The sequence below is a fragment of the Hyla sarda genome, chromosome 4 (genome assembly GCF_029499605.1).
Source record: "Hyla sarda isolate aHylSar1 chromosome 4, aHylSar1.hap1, whole genome shotgun sequence".
NCBI lineage: Eukaryota > Metazoa > Chordata > Amphibia > Anura > Hylidae > Hyla > Hyla sarda.
In genome coordinates, this window is record NC_079192.1 from 412,710,069 (window position 1) to 412,728,102 (window position 18,034).

Sequence of the window (18,034 nt, forward strand, 5' to 3'; positions counted from 1 at the left end):
GGGGATATGTTGGGGATATATTGAGGATATGTTGGGGATATGTTGGGGATATATTGAGGATATGTTGGGGATATGTTGAGGATATATTGAGGATATGTTGAGGATATGTTGGGGATATGTTGGGGATATATTGAGGAAATGTTGGGGATATGTTGGGGATATATTGAGGATATATTGAGGATATGTTGAGGATATGTTGGGTATATGTTGGGGATATATTGAGGATATGTTGAGGATATGTTGGGGATATATTGAGGATATGTTGGGGATATGTTGGGGATATGTTGGGGATATGTTGAGGATATGTTGGGGATATGTTGAGGATATGTTGGGGATATGTTGGGGATATGTTGGGGATATGTCGAGGATATGTTGAGGATATGTTGAGGATATGTTGGGTATATGTCGAGGATATGTTGGGGATATGTTGGGGATATGTTGAGGATATGTTGAGGATATGTTGAGGATATGTTGAGGATATGTTTGGTATATGTTGAGGATATGTTGGGGATATGTTGGGGATATATTGAGGATATGTTGGGGATATGTTGATATGTTGGGGATATGTTGGGGATATGTTGGGGATATATTGAGGATATGTTGGGGATATGTTGATATGTTGAGGATATGTTGGGGATATATTGAGGATATGTTGGGGATATGTTGATATGTTGAGGATATGTTGGGGATATGTTGGGGATATGTTGGGGATATGTTGAGGATATGTTGGGGATATGTTGGGGATATGTTGAGGATATGTTGGGTATATGTTGAGGATATGTTGGGGATATGTTGGGGATATGTTGAGGATATGTTGGGGATATGTTGAGGATATGTTGGGGATATGTTGGGGATATGTTGAGGATATGTTGGGGATATGTTGGGGATATGTTGGGGATATGTTGAGGATATGTTGGGGATATGTTGGGGATATGTTGAGGATATGTTGGGGATATGTTGGGGATATGTTGGGAATATGTTGGGGATATGTTGAGGATATGTTGGGGATATGTTGGGGATATGTTGGGGATATGTTTGGGATATGTTGGGGATATATTGAGGATATGTTGAGGATATGTTGGGGATATATTGAGGATATGTTGGGGATATGTTGGGGATATGTTGGGGATATGTTGAGGATATGTTGGGGATATGTTGAGGATATGTTGGGGATATGTTGGGGATATGTTGGGGATATGTCGAGGATATGTTGAGGATATGTTGAGGATATGTTGGGTATATGTCGAGGATATGTTGGGGATATGTTGGGGATATGTTGAGGATATGTTGAGGATATGTTGAGGATATGTTGAGGATATGTTTGGTATATGTTGAGGATATGTTGGGGATATGTTGGGGATATATTGAGGATATGTTGGGGATATGTTGATATGTTGGGGATATGTTGGGGATATGTTGGGGATATATTGAGGATATGTTGGGGATATGTTGATATGTTGAGGATATGTTGGGGATATATTGAGGATATGTTGGGGATATGTTGATATGTTGAGGATATGTTGGGGATATGTTGGGGATATGTTGGGGATATGTTGAGGATATGTTGGGGATATGTTGGGGATATGTTGAGGATATGTTGGGTATATGTTGAGGATATGTTGGGGATATGTTGGGGATATGTTGAGGATATGTTGGGGATATATTGTGGATATGTTGGGGATATATTGAGGATATATTGAGGATATGTTGAGGATATGTTGGGGATATGTTGGAGATATATTGAGGATATGTTGGGGATATGTTGGGGATATATTGTGGATATGTTGGGGATATATTGAGGATATATTGAGGATATGTTGAGGATATGTTGGGGATATGTTGGGGATATGTTGGGGATATGTTGGGGATATGTTGGGGATATATTGTGGATATGTTGGGGATATATTGAGGATATATTGAGGATATGTTGAGGATATGTTGGGGATATGTTGGGGATATGTTGGGGATATGTTGGGGATATGTTGGGAATATGTTGGGGATATGTTGAGGATATGTTGGGGATATGTTGGGGATATGTTGGGGATATGTTGGGGATATGTTGAGGATATGTTGAGGATATGTTGAGGATATGTTGGGGATATGTTGGGGATATGTTGGGGATATGTTGGGGATATGTTGGGAATATGTTGGGGATATGTTGAGGATATGTTGGGGATATGTTGGGGATATGTTGGGGATATGTTGGGGATATGTTGAGGATATGTTGGGGATATGTTGGGGATATATTAAGGATATGTTGAGGATATGTTGGGGATATATTGAGGATATGTTGGGGATATGTTGGGGATATGTTGGGGATATATTGAGGATATGTTGGGGATATGTTGAGGATATGTTGGGGATATGTTGGGGATATATTGAGGATATATTGAGGATATGTTGGGGATATGTTGGGGATATGTTGGGGATATATTGAGGATATGTTGAGGATATGTTGGGGATATGTTGGGGATATATTGAGGATATGTTGGGGATATGTTGGGGATATATTGAGGATATGTTGGGGATATGTTGATATGTTGGGGATATGTTGGGGATATATTGAGGAAATGTTGGGGATATGTTGGGGATATATTGAGGATATATTGAGGATATGTTGAGGATATGTTGGGGATATTTTGGGGATATGTTGAGGATATGTTGGTGATATATTGAGGATATGTTGAGGATATGTTGGGGATATGTTGGGGATATGTTGAGGATATGTTGGGGATATATTGTGGATATGTTGGGGATATATTGAGGATATATTGGGGATATGTTGAGGATATGTTGGGGATATGTTGGGGATATGTTGGGGATATGTTGGGGATATGTTGGGGATATATTTTGGATATGTTGGGGATATATTGAGGATATATTGAGGATATGTTGAGGATATGTTGGGGATATGTTGGGGATATGTTGGGGATATGTTGGGGATATGTTGGGAATATGTTGGGGATATGTTGAGGATATGTTGGGGATATGTTGGGGATATGTTGGGGACATGTTGGGGATATGTTGGGGATATGTTGAGGATATGTTGAGGATATGTTGAGGATATGTTGGGGATATGTTGGGGATATGTTGGGGATATGTTGGGGATATGTTGGGAATATGTTGGGGATATGTTGAGGATATGTTGGGGATATGTTGGGGATATGTTGGGGATATGTTGGGGATATGTTGAGGATATGTTGGGGATATGTTGGGGATATGTTGGGGATATATTGAGGATATGTTGAGGATATGTTGGGGATATATTGAGGATATGTTGGGGATATGTTGGGGATATGTTGGGGATATATTGAGGATATGTTGGGGATATATTGAGGAAATGTTGGGGATATGTTGGGGATATATTGAGGATATATTGAGGATATGTTGAGGATATGTTGGGGATATGTTGGGGATATGTTGAGGATATGTTGGGGATATATTGAGGATATGTTGAGGATATGTTGGGGATATGTTGGGGATATGTTGAGGATATGTTGGGGATATATTGTGGATATGTTGGGGATATATTGAGGATATATTGAGGATATGTTGAGGATATGTTGGGGATATGTTGGGGATATGTTGGGGATATGTTGGGGATATGTTGGGGATATATTTTGGATATGTTGGGGATATATTGAGGATATATTGAGGATATGTTGAGGATATGTTGGGGATATGTTGGGGATATGTTGGGGATATGTTGGGGATATGTTGGGAATATGTTGGGGATATGTTGAGGATATGTTGGGGATATGTTGGGGATATGTTGGGGACATGTTGGGGATATGTTGGGGATATGTTGAGGATATGTTGAGGATATGTTGAGGATATGTTGGGGATATGTTGGGGATATGTTGGGGATATGTTGGGGATATGTTGGGAATATGTTGGGGATATGTTGAGGATATGTTGGGGATATGTTGGGGATATGTTGGGGATATGTTGGGGATATGTTGAGGATATGTTGGGGATATGTTGGGGATATGTTGGGGATATATTGAGGATATGTTGAGGATATGTTGGGGATATATTGAGGATATGTTGGGGATATGTTGGGGATATGTTGGGGATATATTGAGGATATGTTGGGGATATGTTGAGGATATGTTGGGGATATGTTGGGGATATATTGAGGATATATTGAGGATATGTTGGGGATATGTTGGGGATATGTTGGGGATATATTGAGGATATGTTGAGGATATGTTGGGGATATGTTGGGGATATGTTGGGGATATGTTGGGGATATATTGAGGATATGTTGGGGATATGTTGGGGATATATTGAGGATATGTTGGGGATATGTTGGGGATATGTTGGGGATATGTTGGGGATATGTTGAGGATATGTTGGGGATATGTTGAGGATATGTTGGGGATATGTTGGGGATATGTTGGGGATATGTCGAGGATATGTCGAGGATATGTTGGGGATATGTTGGGGATATGTTGGGGATATGTTGGGGATATGTTGAGGATATGTTGAGGATATGTTGGGGATATGTTGGGGATATGTTGGGGGATATGTTGGGGATATGTTGAGGATATGTTGAGGATATGTTGAGGATATGTTGAGGATATGTTGGGGATATGTTGGGGGATATGTTGGGGATATGTTGAGGATATGTTGGGGATATGTTGGGGATATGTTGAGGATATGTTGAGGCCATTTAGAGACTGTTATAGGCCTGTCTGAAGAGATGTGTTTTTAGGCCACGTTTGAAACTATGAATGTTGTTGTTGAGTCTGAGGGATTGAGGGATAGCATTCCAGAGAACCGGTGCAGCACGAGTGAAGTCTTGGAGACGGGAGTGAGAAGTTCGGATTATAGAAGATGTTAGTGTGAGATCATTAGCAGATCGGAGAGAACATGTAGGATGGTAGACGGAGATGAGAGAGGAGATGTAGGGAGGTGCAGCATTGTGGAGAGCTTTGTGTGTGAGACTGAGGATTTTGTACTGTATTCTGGACTGAATTGGTAACCAGTGTAGTGACTGGCACAGGGAGGAGGCGTCGGTGTAGCGGCTGGAGAGGAAGATGAGTCTGGCTGCGGCATTAAGGATGGACTGGAGAGGAGAGAGTTTGGAGAAAGGAAGGCCTATTAGTAAAGAGTTACAGTAGTCGAGGCGGGAGTGGATCAAAGCAATAATGAGAGTTTTAGCAGTTTCAGTAGATATCTATCTATCTCATATCTATCTATCTATCTCATATCTATCTATCTATGTCATATCTATCTATGTCATATCTATCTATCTATGTCATATCTATCTCATATCTATCTATCTATCTCATATCTATCTCAAATCTATCTATCTATCTCATATTTATCTATCTATCTATCTCATATCTATCTATCTATCTATCTATCTATCTATCTATCTATCTATCTATCTCATATCTATCTCAAATCTATCTATCTATCTATCTCATATCTATCTATCTATCTATCTATCTCATATCTATCTATCTATCTCATATCTATCTCATATCTATCTCATATCTATCTACCTCATATCTATCTACCTCATATCTATCTATCTCATATCTATCCATTTCATATCTATCTATCTCATATCTATCTATCTATCTATCTATCTCTCTCATATCTATCTATCTATCTATCTATCTCATATCTATCAATCTATCTCATATCTATCTATCTATCTATCTATCTCATATCTATCTATCTCATATCTATCACATATCTATCTATCTCATATCTATCTATTTTTATTCAGAATAAGCAATGAGAGTGATCATCTTCCTAGTAAACAGCAGTCTTCTATAAGGGAGTATAGTGGGCATGCTCAGTGACACATGTAGAGGTCAGAGTACAGAGAGAGGGAGGAGGGAGGAGGAGCCAAGCTGCCCTCATCTATTATCAGTCATGTGATCTAACATTATCTGCCCCCAGCTTTATACTAGAGGTGTCTCCTTTCCTGCTCACCCTCCTAGCTGACCCCTTAGATTGACACCCTCTATTCTCCATATAAGGGGCCATTGCCTAAACCTTTCTATAACTTTCACTGAAAATGTCTGACAAGGAATCACCCCCTCCCCCCCCCCCCCCCCCCCCCCCCCGTCAGTCCTGAAGAGTCATAAATTTGCTATTTAAGATGCATTTTTACTATTAAATCCACAAATAAAAAGAAAGCTAAAAAGCAAATAAAAAGGAAAAGTGAATGTTTGCCGTAGTAATTGAAGTGGTTGTGCGGAGCCGCCCGCCGAGATGTTGTTTACCTTCCTGTGACCTGAGATACACTGTAAAACTCATCAGATTAGTAATATTCTCTGAAGTACACAAAATAGGAGGGGGAGGCTGCGGCCTGGTGTTCTGCTGAGTCGCCATCATCCTAATCTGCTGCCAGTCATGCAGATAACTCCTAGGCATGTGTAGGCATTGCCGTCTTCCAGACTAAATGTATATAATGGAGGGCACAACCTACAGCAGGGGACCACATACCTAGGCAGGGGGCGCTTGTCCGTCAGGAATATTCTCCGAATTAGGTAATACATATAGAGAACTTTCCATACTGTGCTGTAATAAATTCAGATAATGAAAAGGACAGAGCTGGATTATTTCTGTTATTACATTTTTTTTAATGATAAACACTATTGGGGAAATTTATATATTTTTTTATACTTTTTCATATATATATATATATATATATATATATATATATATATAGTCATATATTCATTTGTATTTTGTCTTACATTTCAGCTTTTCAGTGTAGACTGAGACAGTGTCAGCAGAGTCATTTCATTATCATTATAGGGCAAGGGATTCAATCACATCAGCATTGTACTTCTGAAAATCTAGATCTAGCAGGTTAGTAACACTGTACCCTAAAAATACCAAACTGCTCTGTAGGTATCTTCCCTGCCACTTCTAGGACACTGGAGGAGGCAATTGTACATAATCTATACTTGGAGGCTGTATTAGTTTGTAATGATCATGAGATGACGGTGCTGACCCCGCCCTCTAATGATAAGATTACTCTGGTAACCCCGCCCCTAATGATAATGAGATGACTCTGTTGACCCCGCCCTCTAATGATAATGAGATGACTCTGCTGACCCCTCCCTCTAATGATAATGAGATAACTCTGCTCACCCCTCCCTCTAATGACAATGAGATGACTCTGCTGATCCCTCCCTCTAATGATAATGAGATGACTCTGCTGACCCCGCCCTCTAATAATAATGAGATGACTCTACTGACCCCGCCCTCTAATGATAATGAGATGACTCTGCTGACCCCTCCCTCTAATAATAATGAGATGACTCTGCTGACTCCGCCCTCTAATGATAATGAGATGACTCTGCTGACCCCGCCCTCTAATGATAATGAAATTACTCTGCTGACCCCTCCCTCTAATGATAATGAGATGACTCTGCTGACCCCACCCTCTATTGATAATGAGATGACTCTGCTGACCCCTCCCTCTTATGATAATGAGATGACTCTGCTGACCCCTCCCTCTAATGATAACGATCGTTTTCAGATGATAGTTTCCCTTTAAATATGTAAAATATGGCATATATAGTCCCACAGCTCACGAAAGTCATGTGACTCATCCCTCCGGTTCGAAATTTTGACCTTGGAATTTTTTATTTAATTATTATTATTAATATATATATTTTTTTATATTTCATTTTAACAAGTAAAAGTGACCCGGTCATTGCCCAAAGGGTTGTGACTATCAGAGGGAGTAGTTATACCCTTTCAGCTCTATCTGTATACTGCTGCTGCTATCTCTATGGGATCAGGATATATGGTAGTTATACACCTCCCCTCCAGCTCTATCTATATACTGCTGCTATCTCTATGGGATCAGGATATATAGTAGTTATACACCTCCCCTCCAGCTCTATCTGTATACTGCTGCTATCTCTATAGGATCAGAATATATAGTAGTTATACACCTCTCCTCCAGCTCTATCTGTATACTGCTGCTATCTCTATGGGCTCAGGATTTATAGTAGTTATACACCTTCCCTCCAGCTCTACCTGTATACTGCTGCTATCGCTATGGGATCAGGATATATAGTAGTTATACACCTCCCCTCCAGCTCTATCTGTATACTGCTGCTATCTCTATGGGATCAGGATATATAGTAGTTATACACCTCCCCTCCAGCTCTATCTGTATACTGCTGCTTCTATCTCTATGAGATCAGGATATATAGTAGTTATACACCTTCCCTCCAGCTCTATCTGTATACTGCTGCTATCTCTATAGGACCAGAATATATAGTAGTTATACACATCCCCTCCAGCTCTATCTCTAAACTGCTGCTATCTCTATGGGATCAGGATATATAGTAGTTATACATTTCCCCTCAAGCTCTATCTGTATACTGCTGCTATCTCTATGGGATCAGGATATATAGTAGTTATACACCTCCCCTCCAGCTCTATCTGTATACTGCTGCTATCTCTATGGGATCAGGATATACAGTAGTTATACATTTCCCCTCCAGCTCTATCTGTATACTGCTGCTATCTCTATGGGATCAGGATATACAGTAGTTATACATTTCCCCTCCAGCTCTATCTGTATACTGCTGCTATCTCTATGGGATCAGGATATACAGTAGTTATACATTTCCCCTCAAGCTCTATCTGTATACTGCTGCTATCTCTATGGGATCAGGATATATAGTAGTTATACACCTCCCCTCCAGCTCTATCTGTATACTGCTGCTATCTCTATGGGATCAGGATATACAGTAGTTATACATTTCCCCTCCAGCTCTATCTGTATACTGCTGCTATCTCTATGGGATCAGGATATACAGTAGTTATACATTTCCCCTCCAGCTCTATCTGTATACTGCTGCTATCTCTATGGGATCAGGATATACAGTAGTTATACATTTCCCCTCCAGCTCTATCTGTATACTGCTGCTATCTCTATGGGATCAGGATATACAGTAGTTATACATTTCCCCTCCAGCTCTATCTGTAAGTCAATGTGACACGGCGGAGATAAAACGTGAGGAATATTCCGGATAATTGGGGATCGGTAGATATTAGTCTGAATGCAGAGAGGAGTTTATTTCATATGGTGCAATAATGATGAGTAAGTGACATCACTGCTCCGCCATTAACCCCGCGCATGACTCACATCTACTGCTGCAGAACCTCTTCTAGGGTAGGGGCAGCAGCAGCAGATGTACATTAAAGATCTGGTTATGTGCTAGAAACTTTTTATTGGATCTTACAGATCACTGTGGCAACAAGAACAAAAGGAGGGGAGGGGGGGGGGGGCACAAAATTATTCAATTTAGACCATTAAAGTAATAATAGCTTCTGCCAAAGCTTGTTAGAGGCAAGACCAGACTACGAGGGCTGGAGACATACGTGTATCCAATATAGACTTAATGAAGGGCTGCCAGGGAGCTAATATAGACCATTTCTGGGAATTATAAGATGCAACCATGTTATAGGCCAGTGGTCTCCAACCTGCGGACCTCCAGATGTTGCAAAACTACAACTCCCAGCATGCTCGGACAGCCAACGGCTGTCCGGGCATGCTGGGAGTTGTAGTTTTGCAACATCTGGAGGTCCGCAGGTTGAAGACCACTGTTATAGACTATAGAAGGTAAGTAGAGATGAGCGAACTTACAGTAAATTCAATTCGTCACGAACTTCTCGGCTCGGCAGTTGATGCCTTTTCCTGCATAAATTAGTTCAGCTTTCAGGTGCTCCGGTGGGCTGGAAAAGGTGGATACAGTCCTAGGAGACTCTTTCCTAGGAATGTATCCACCTTTTCCAGCCCACCGGAGCACCTGAAGGCTGAACTAATTTACGCAGGATAATTCATCAACTGCCGAGCCGAGAAGTTCGTGACGAATCGAATTTACTGTAAGTTCGCTCATCTCTAAAGGTAAGGTAGAAAAGATTCAAGACTTAGGGTTACCTAGGGGGGGGTCTAAGATTGTGAAAGGTTTAATTATAGCTTCTCTGGTGGTATAAGGTAAAAGGAGGGTTAATGTTTTCTTCCCTGGTGGTCCAGGGTAGAAGAAGGGTTAAGGTTTTCTTCCCCAGTGGTCTAGGGTAGAAGAAGGGTTAATGTTACCTTCCCTGGTGGTCTGCGGTATAAGAAGGGTTAATGTTACCTTCCCTGGTGGTCTGCGGTATAAGAAGGGTTAATGTTTGCTTCCCTGGTGGTTTAGAGTAGAAGAAGTGCTAATGGAACCTTCCCTGGTGGTCTAGGGTATACGGAGGGTTAATGTTTGCTTCCCTGGTGGTTTAGGGTAGAAGAAGTGCTAATGGAACCTTCCCTGGTGGTCTAGGGTATAAGGAGGGCTAATGTTTGCTTCCCTGGTGGTCTAGGGTAGAATAAAGGTTACTGTTTTCTTCCTTCATGCTACAGGGTAAAAGCACAGCCCCCCCCCCCCCAGTGGGCTTGGATAGTAAAGGTTTAATGTTATCATCCCTGGTGATCTAGGGTAGAGGAAAGGTTAATATTATCGTCCCTGGTGGTCTAGGATAGTAAAGGTTTAATGTTATGATCCCTGGTGGTCTAGGATAGAAAAAGGTTGATGTTATCATTCCTGGTGGTCTAGGATAGAAAAGGGTTGATGTTATCATTCCTGGTGGTCTAGGGTAGAGGAGGAGTTAATGTTGTCATTCCTAGTGGTCTAGTATGGTAAAGGGTTGATGTTATCATTCCTGGTGGTCTAGTTAGAGGAAGGCTTATTGTTTTAGTCCCTGGTGGTCTATGAAAATAAAAGGTTTATTTTTTTTCTTCCCTGGTGGCCTAGGGTAGAAGAAGGGTTAATTTTTTTTCTTTCCTGTGTTCTAGGACAGTAAAGGGTTGATGTAATTATTCCTGGTGGTCTAGGGTAGTAAAGGGTTGATGTTATTATTCCTGGTGGTCTAGTTAGAGGAAGGCTCATTGTTTTGTTTCCTGGTGGTCTATGGAGATTAAGGGTTTATGGTAAGCTTTCATGTTTTTTTAGGGTAGAGGAAGGGTTAAAGTTTTCTTACCTGGTGGCCTAGGTTAGAAAAGGGTTTCTTATATCTCCTGGTGGCCTAGGGTAGTAGAGTGTTTACTATTTGTCTCCTTAGCAACTTTGGGTAGTAAAGACTTTTATGGTTTTTGATGCCCATTTTCCTGAAGGTCTAGTGTAATGAAGGGGTTAACACCTGGTTTCCAGTCTTTCGCCGGCTCCGTGACCGGTAAGATGTTCCCTCTTAGCTGTGATTGTATGACCGCATTATTCACATTGTGACTGGGCAGTGTGAAGAGCAGGATCCATACATGTGCATCATAAGAGGGGGGGCCAAATCTCATCTTAGGTCACCACGATGGTATGAGGTTGCCAGCAGAAGGGACTCTGTTTGGCCGATGCCGTCTGGACCCATCTGTGTCACTAAATATTGACACACAACATGTTTCACCACACCACAGTTGGCATCATCAGGGTCGTTGCTTTATTTCCCCTGAAGATGCTACCTGTAGCATGGTGAAACATGTTGTGGGGCTTTGTAATATGTTCTGGACCGCTGTTGGGGTTTAACTTCTAGACTGTTTTCATTAAAAGGTTTTAGGTTAGTGTGTGCCATAGGTAGGTTGTTTTTCAGCTATTTCAGCTATTAGCAGCATTGTAGTATGTCAGCTCAGAAGAACACCCTTCCATGATACATGGTATAGACCAGCCTCATCCTTAAATGTGTGTGTGTGTGTGGGGGGGTGGGGGGGGGGGGGAGGGGTTGAGTTGTTCAATTAAGGGCCCATAGGCTACCCAGTGCCACCACAGATGGCTTTTTTTAAATTTATTTTACAGTATTTAGAGAGATGCTTTAGGACAATCTCCAAGGACATAGACAACAGCAGACTGTTACTGTCCAGTTATTGCAAAACTTCAACTTCCAGCATGCCCGGACAGCCAACGGCTGTCCGGGCATGCTGGGAGTTGAAGTTTTGCAACATCTTGAGGGCCGCAGTTGGAGACCACTGCTATAGAATGACCTTTGTAAAGGTCACTGAACATGCCCAGACACCTTTCCCATTCATGTAAACGGGACAATAACTGTCTATTGTTGTCTATGTCCTTGGAGGTTGCCGTAAACCCTGCCGTTCACACGGCCGTCTGTTCCCGCTTTTTTTAATCCCCGTTTCGCTTCCGTTCTTGCAGGCTGTAAACGGATTAAAAACGGTTTAAAAAAAAATTCCATTTATGTCAATGGGATTTTTTTTACAATCCGTTTACCTCCATTTGCACCCGTCTGTGCTCATTTCCGTTTTTTTGACGGCAGGAAAAACGGCACATGCAGTATTTTTTTCTTCCCTCAAAAAAACGGAAGAAAAAAACGGATACAGTAACTTTAACAGTGAAGTCTATGGAAAACAGATGAGCCTTTAATGTCATCTGTTTGCATCCGTTATTGTCCTTTTTATTTGTTTTGTTTTTTTTTAAGTAAATTTTTTTTTTTTTTTTTTTTTGACGGTAGAAGAACGAGACGGGTCTAGACCTAAAAGCCTAAATGCTAAATTTGTAAATATCGATGCCTTAATCTGTATGTGTCATTCAGACCAACCCGAATTAGGGGGGTGGGGGGTGGACCCTCAGTCCCATACGCTGTTTTTTTTTTTTTTTTTTTACGTGGGGGCAGCGCTTTTTCCTAAGTGCTTCTCAGCTAAATAATAAATTACCGTAGCTGTCTGTTCCATCTCAATACGTGTGTATTGTCGGTTGTGTGACACCAAGGATCTCACATCATATCAGAGCTATATAATGTGTTACTTATCCCTTGGCAGTAAATAGGGGTGAATAATTAAAGGCTGCGCCGCTGCATTACTAAGGGGCTTCCACGCGGTATTATCAGGGGGCCGCATTGCTGAATATACTCGGGGGCTACCCATAATAATAGAATTATTGACCATTTTCTAAAATCGATCCGACAACCGGTGTTACTACATAGAATTAGCATCTTCTACTCAGTCCTCCACGAATAGCTGATTGATAGTAATAATCATCCTGTAATGCCTCATCTCTCCTGTGGAGGAGCTGTGGAGAAAGTTAAACACCTGCAGTTAGGTTTTCTTGTAATTTCTTCTCATGGTTTTTACTCCATATTGGGCAGAACCAGAGCCGGATTATAGTGAGGGTGAAAAAGGACAATTATTTAGGGTTTTCCAGCCATAAACTTGAGTTGACGGTCAACCACAATTGTCGATTTGGGCCATTTTGCATTCGTAAATTATGTGCAAATTGTAAAGTTTAGTCTGGCACGTTGCTGGGGCCACATCGTGGTCAAACAAAGTCCTGAAGTGTATGACCTTCTTTAAGGGTTACTCCGCTCCCCAGCACCGGAACATTGAGTTCCGAACACTGTATGCGGGCTTCCGTGTTCACGCCCGCCCCCTTGTGACATCACAGCCTGCCCCCTCAATGAAAGTCTATGGGAAGGGGGCGCGACGGCCATCGTGCCCCCTCTCATAGACTTGCATTAATGGGGGCGGAACGTGATGTCACATGACGGGGTGTGATGTCACGAGAGGGTGGGCGTGAACACAGAAGCCCGCACACAGTGTTCGGAACTCAATGTTCCGATGCTGGGGAGCGGAGTAACCCTTAAAGAAGGCCATACACTTCAGGACTTTGTTTGACCACAATGTAGCCAATGTAGTCATCAGTGGGCTTGTATGAATGATTCCCCCAGCAATGTGCCAGACTAAACGTTACAATTTGCACGTAATTTACGAAAGCAAAATGGCCCAAATCGACAAGTGTGGTTGATCGTCAACTCAAGTTTATGGCTGGAAACCCCTACCGGATGCTGGGTAGTGGAGTAACCCTTTAAGGTCCTCCACCAACATGTTCTGGTTTTTGCACCCAACAGCCTCCACCAACTTTTGTCCAACCTTAAAGGAGAACTCCAGGATATAAAAACTTATTCCCTAGGCTAAGAGTAGGGGATAAGTGTCAGCTCGCAGGGGGTCCGACTGCTGCTCCCCCCCAGCGCAGTCTTCCTCCCAGTGCAATGGTCAACACGAATATTCTTTGTATTCGGGTCCTCAGGTCAGCTTTGTGGCCTACTGTTACTGTATTTGGGTTTATAGGTCTAGGAAAAGAGGGATCATGAGGGCACCATGTCTAGCCCTACTTGAACATTACCAAATTTTTAGGCAAAATTGACCATGAAGACTCTACTTAACCTTATAGACCTTATTAACCACATAGACACCACCAAGTACATGGTCTGGGCCATTAGGGTCTTAACAAGGTACCCAACACAGACGAGTCCACCAGAAAGATGTTCATTGCCACCAATGGTTGCTGGTTAAAAACATCTGCTCATTCTTGGCCCAGTCAATCCGGCTACATTTTGGGTATTGCTCAAACACAACTTGGCCAAGATTTCTACGGTAGACCTTTGTCTGATGTCTTCTTCTGTGTACTTACTGGACTAGACCACCAGCAAGGCAGGGGTTAAACCAACATCCCCAATTTCCATTGTGATGGAGGGTGGAAGGGGGGGCTTAAAATGAAATAAGGAATGTAATCAGTCCCCTGTCTCCTTGGATTATCCTACGGCCGCTTTCTTACGAGCCGAAGGCCCAACTCATTTACTGGTGACAGGTATTCTAAGACATTTCCTTGCCGGGGAACTCTCATCAGGTACAATTCACACCATCACAGCATTCTGGGGCTCCGCGAGCATAGCACATTGCCTCTGTAGGTCGTGTGACAATGCCGAGGAGCATAGCATCACAGGAGCTGACAGCCGATAAGGACCTTCTCCCCGGGCCTGCACATTCTCCCAAACACATCTCTCGGGCTTAGATAGTATTTGATCTTTGGATGTTTTCCATATCGGAGATACGTCTATTTTCCATCCTACACGAGTGGCTCTGTGCCAGAGACGGGTCACTACTGATATAGGGGGACTAGGAGTACAAATGGGTCCCTGCGTTAACAAAAGAGGGGCCCATAGAATGGGCTTTCAGCTCGGTCAGGTTCAGGTCTTATGCCATAACCATCTTAGGGCAGTTTGTGGACTTCGGCAAGGATCTGAGAAAACCTCAAAACCCAGAGGAGTACCCCCGCCCCCCCAGATCACAGGGTATAAACCCCTTTTGTATCTACCCCCTTTGGGCGTTGTGTTTATTGGTAATCTTCAGCAGGGATCGGCACCGTGGTCCATTTTCTGGTGGCTCCATCTGCCTATATATAGGCATATCTACTTAAAGGGGTACTTCTTAGGGGATGGGGATAAGACATCTTAGGGGCTGGGGCCCCCCACTATCTCCTGCGGCACCCGGCGTTGGGTTCCTGCAGCAGTGGTCGTGACGTCACAGCCACGCCTCCTTGTGACGTCATGTCACACCCCCTCCATTCATGTCTATGAGAGGGGGCGTGTCGGAAGACACGCCCCCTCTCATAGACATGAATGGAGGGGGGTGTGACATGACGTCACGAGGAGGCCATAGACATGAATGGAGGAGGGGTGACGTGACTTCATGAGGGGGCATGGCCGTGACGTCACGATCACGGCCTCCGGCTTCGAGAGTCCTGAACAAAATGTACCCCTTTAAAAAGAGGCTTTTAAAATGGCAAAAAATACCCCCCAAAAAAATACGTGTTCGTTGGCTATTGATTCGAGTTAGAGAAAAATATTGAGAATTGACCTGCCCCCCCCCCCCCCTACAAGGTTGATCCCCACTAAGGTCTCTTAGGAGTCTCTACTTGGTGAAGGTAATTCTGAGAGATGTTCTATAAAGAGTCCTGTCCTCCAAAGTCCTTGAGAATAAGATGGTCCAGTTGTAATGAAAATTAGGGACGGCCATGGAAACCCAACGGGGCATCTGTTTGGCTCCAACCACATCTCCATTGGAACCCAGAATGTTGAGCAAGACCAAGTGTGAAAGGGAATGACCACCAATAAGGGGTGTATTTTTGGGATAACAGGTTGAGCAGGGGTTGTGGGTGCAAGAGAAGAAGTTCCTTTGACTTGTTCCAATAGAACGTGATGTCGCTGATATCTATCTCATTGACGTTATCCTCATAATTGACCGTTCCATAAAAAAAATGGTTTCTCCCATCCCGATAATATATGACAGTCTGATAGAAGTGGAAAGCCATTATTGATTGAGAGGCGTTCGGCCGCGGTCAGGAGGAATTAGTCCGTCTGTGTTTTACAGTTTGCAGCTGATGTATATACGTGAGGAGCGTACAGAGCGGGGGTGACGGATGAATGGTTTGTCCTCCGTCCATCAGATAGTCTTCATAATAGTGAAATGAGGAGGACAGGAATCGCAAGGCGTCCATCAGAGGCACCGGAGCGGGGAGAATATAGTCTATAATGTATTCAGGTCAAATGTGGGTCTATCACAAGAATATATCTATTCATTCTATCTATCTATCTATCTATCTCATATCTATCTATCTCATATCTATCTATCTCATATCTATCTATCTCATATCTATCTCATATCTATCTATCTCATATCTATCTATCTATCTATCTATCTCATATCTATCTACCTATCTCATATCTATCTACCTATCTATCTATCTATCTCAGATCTATCTATCTATCTATCTCATATCTATCTATCTATCTATCTATCTATCTCATATCTATCTATTTATCTATCTCATATCTATCTCATATCTATCTATCTTATATCTATCTATCTCATATCTATCTATCTCATATCTATCTATCTATCTTATCTATCTATCTATCTCATATCTATCTATCTATCTATCTATCTCATATCTATCTACCTATCTATCTCATATCTATCTATCGATCTATCTCATATCTATCTACCTATCTATCTATCTCATATCTATCTATCTATCTCATATCTATCTATCTCATATCTATCTATCTCATATCTATCTATCTCATATCTATCTATCTAATATCTATCTATCTAATATCTATCTATCTCATATCTATCTATCTCATATCTATCTATCTATCTCATATCTATCTATCTCATATCTATCTATCTATCTCATATCTATCTATCTATCTATCTATCTCATATCTATCTATCTATCTATATATCTCATATCTATCTATCTATCTATCTCATATCTATCTATCTCATATCCAGGGACAGTTTTAGGCTTGTCGTGGCCCGAGGCAAAATCAAAAGTGGGGCCCCAAAAGTCTTAGTAGTGCACTAACCATATTTGCACATTTTTGGTCACTTCAAATAGTAGTATAAATATGACCCATATTTCAGAAAATCTGCATTATTGCCTTGTCTAGGTTTGAATACGAGCATTTTCAGTGTCATTTTTCATAGACATATAGATATTTATCGAAACCCGTCTAGAGGAAAAGTTGCTGAGTTGCCCATAGCAACCAATCAGATCGCTGCTTTCATTTTTGAAAAGGCCTCTGCAAAATGAAAGAAGCGATCTGATTGGTTGCTATGGGCAACTCAGTACTTTTCCTCTGGACCGGTTATAATAAATCTTCCCCCATAAGGAATAGAAGAGGTTTCTGTGGTATCTTCTACTATATTTAGCCTTTATCTAATATAGTACGATGGCTGATGTATTCCGGGTTATTAACAATGAGGTTTGGGAATGATTATTTTTCTCAGATTCACAGCCAGGAGGGTTTTCCATGGGATGTATGAGCGGTGATATCCTGCAGAAACATACGACGTCCATTCATTGGCAGAACATGAATTAGTTGCGCCATTAATATCTCCTCCATTGTAAATGGTTGCTATATGTTATGGTGATGCAATACCCTGTAATGTGTCTTATGTATAATGCTATTATAACTTATCTCTGCTGTGATAAGGATGAGAACTCCGCTCATAAAGCCTAGGGCCATGGTTATTAACTCCTTAAATAACATCATACTTTATACCCGATGGCGGGGGGGGGGGATGTAATGACTTTACTATCAGTGTCTGACACATTGAATGTGTCATTGTTTAATGAATTAACGGGTTTCTCCACTTGTGCTTCCTCAGGATTCCTAATGTGTCCTTGTTGTGCGCTTGTATTAGAACAATATCAAAGTTTTTCTTCAT

The 18,034-nt window shown here is 41.9% G+C and overlaps 1 protein-coding gene across 2 annotated transcripts in view; it reads left to right on the forward strand.

Annotated features, from left to right (window-relative positions):
- The window catches only part of CHRM2 (cholinergic receptor muscarinic 2), a 220,681-nt gene that overhangs the window by 61,442 nt on the left and 141,205 nt on the right, over nucleotides 1-18,034 (forward strand). The window lies entirely within an intron of this gene.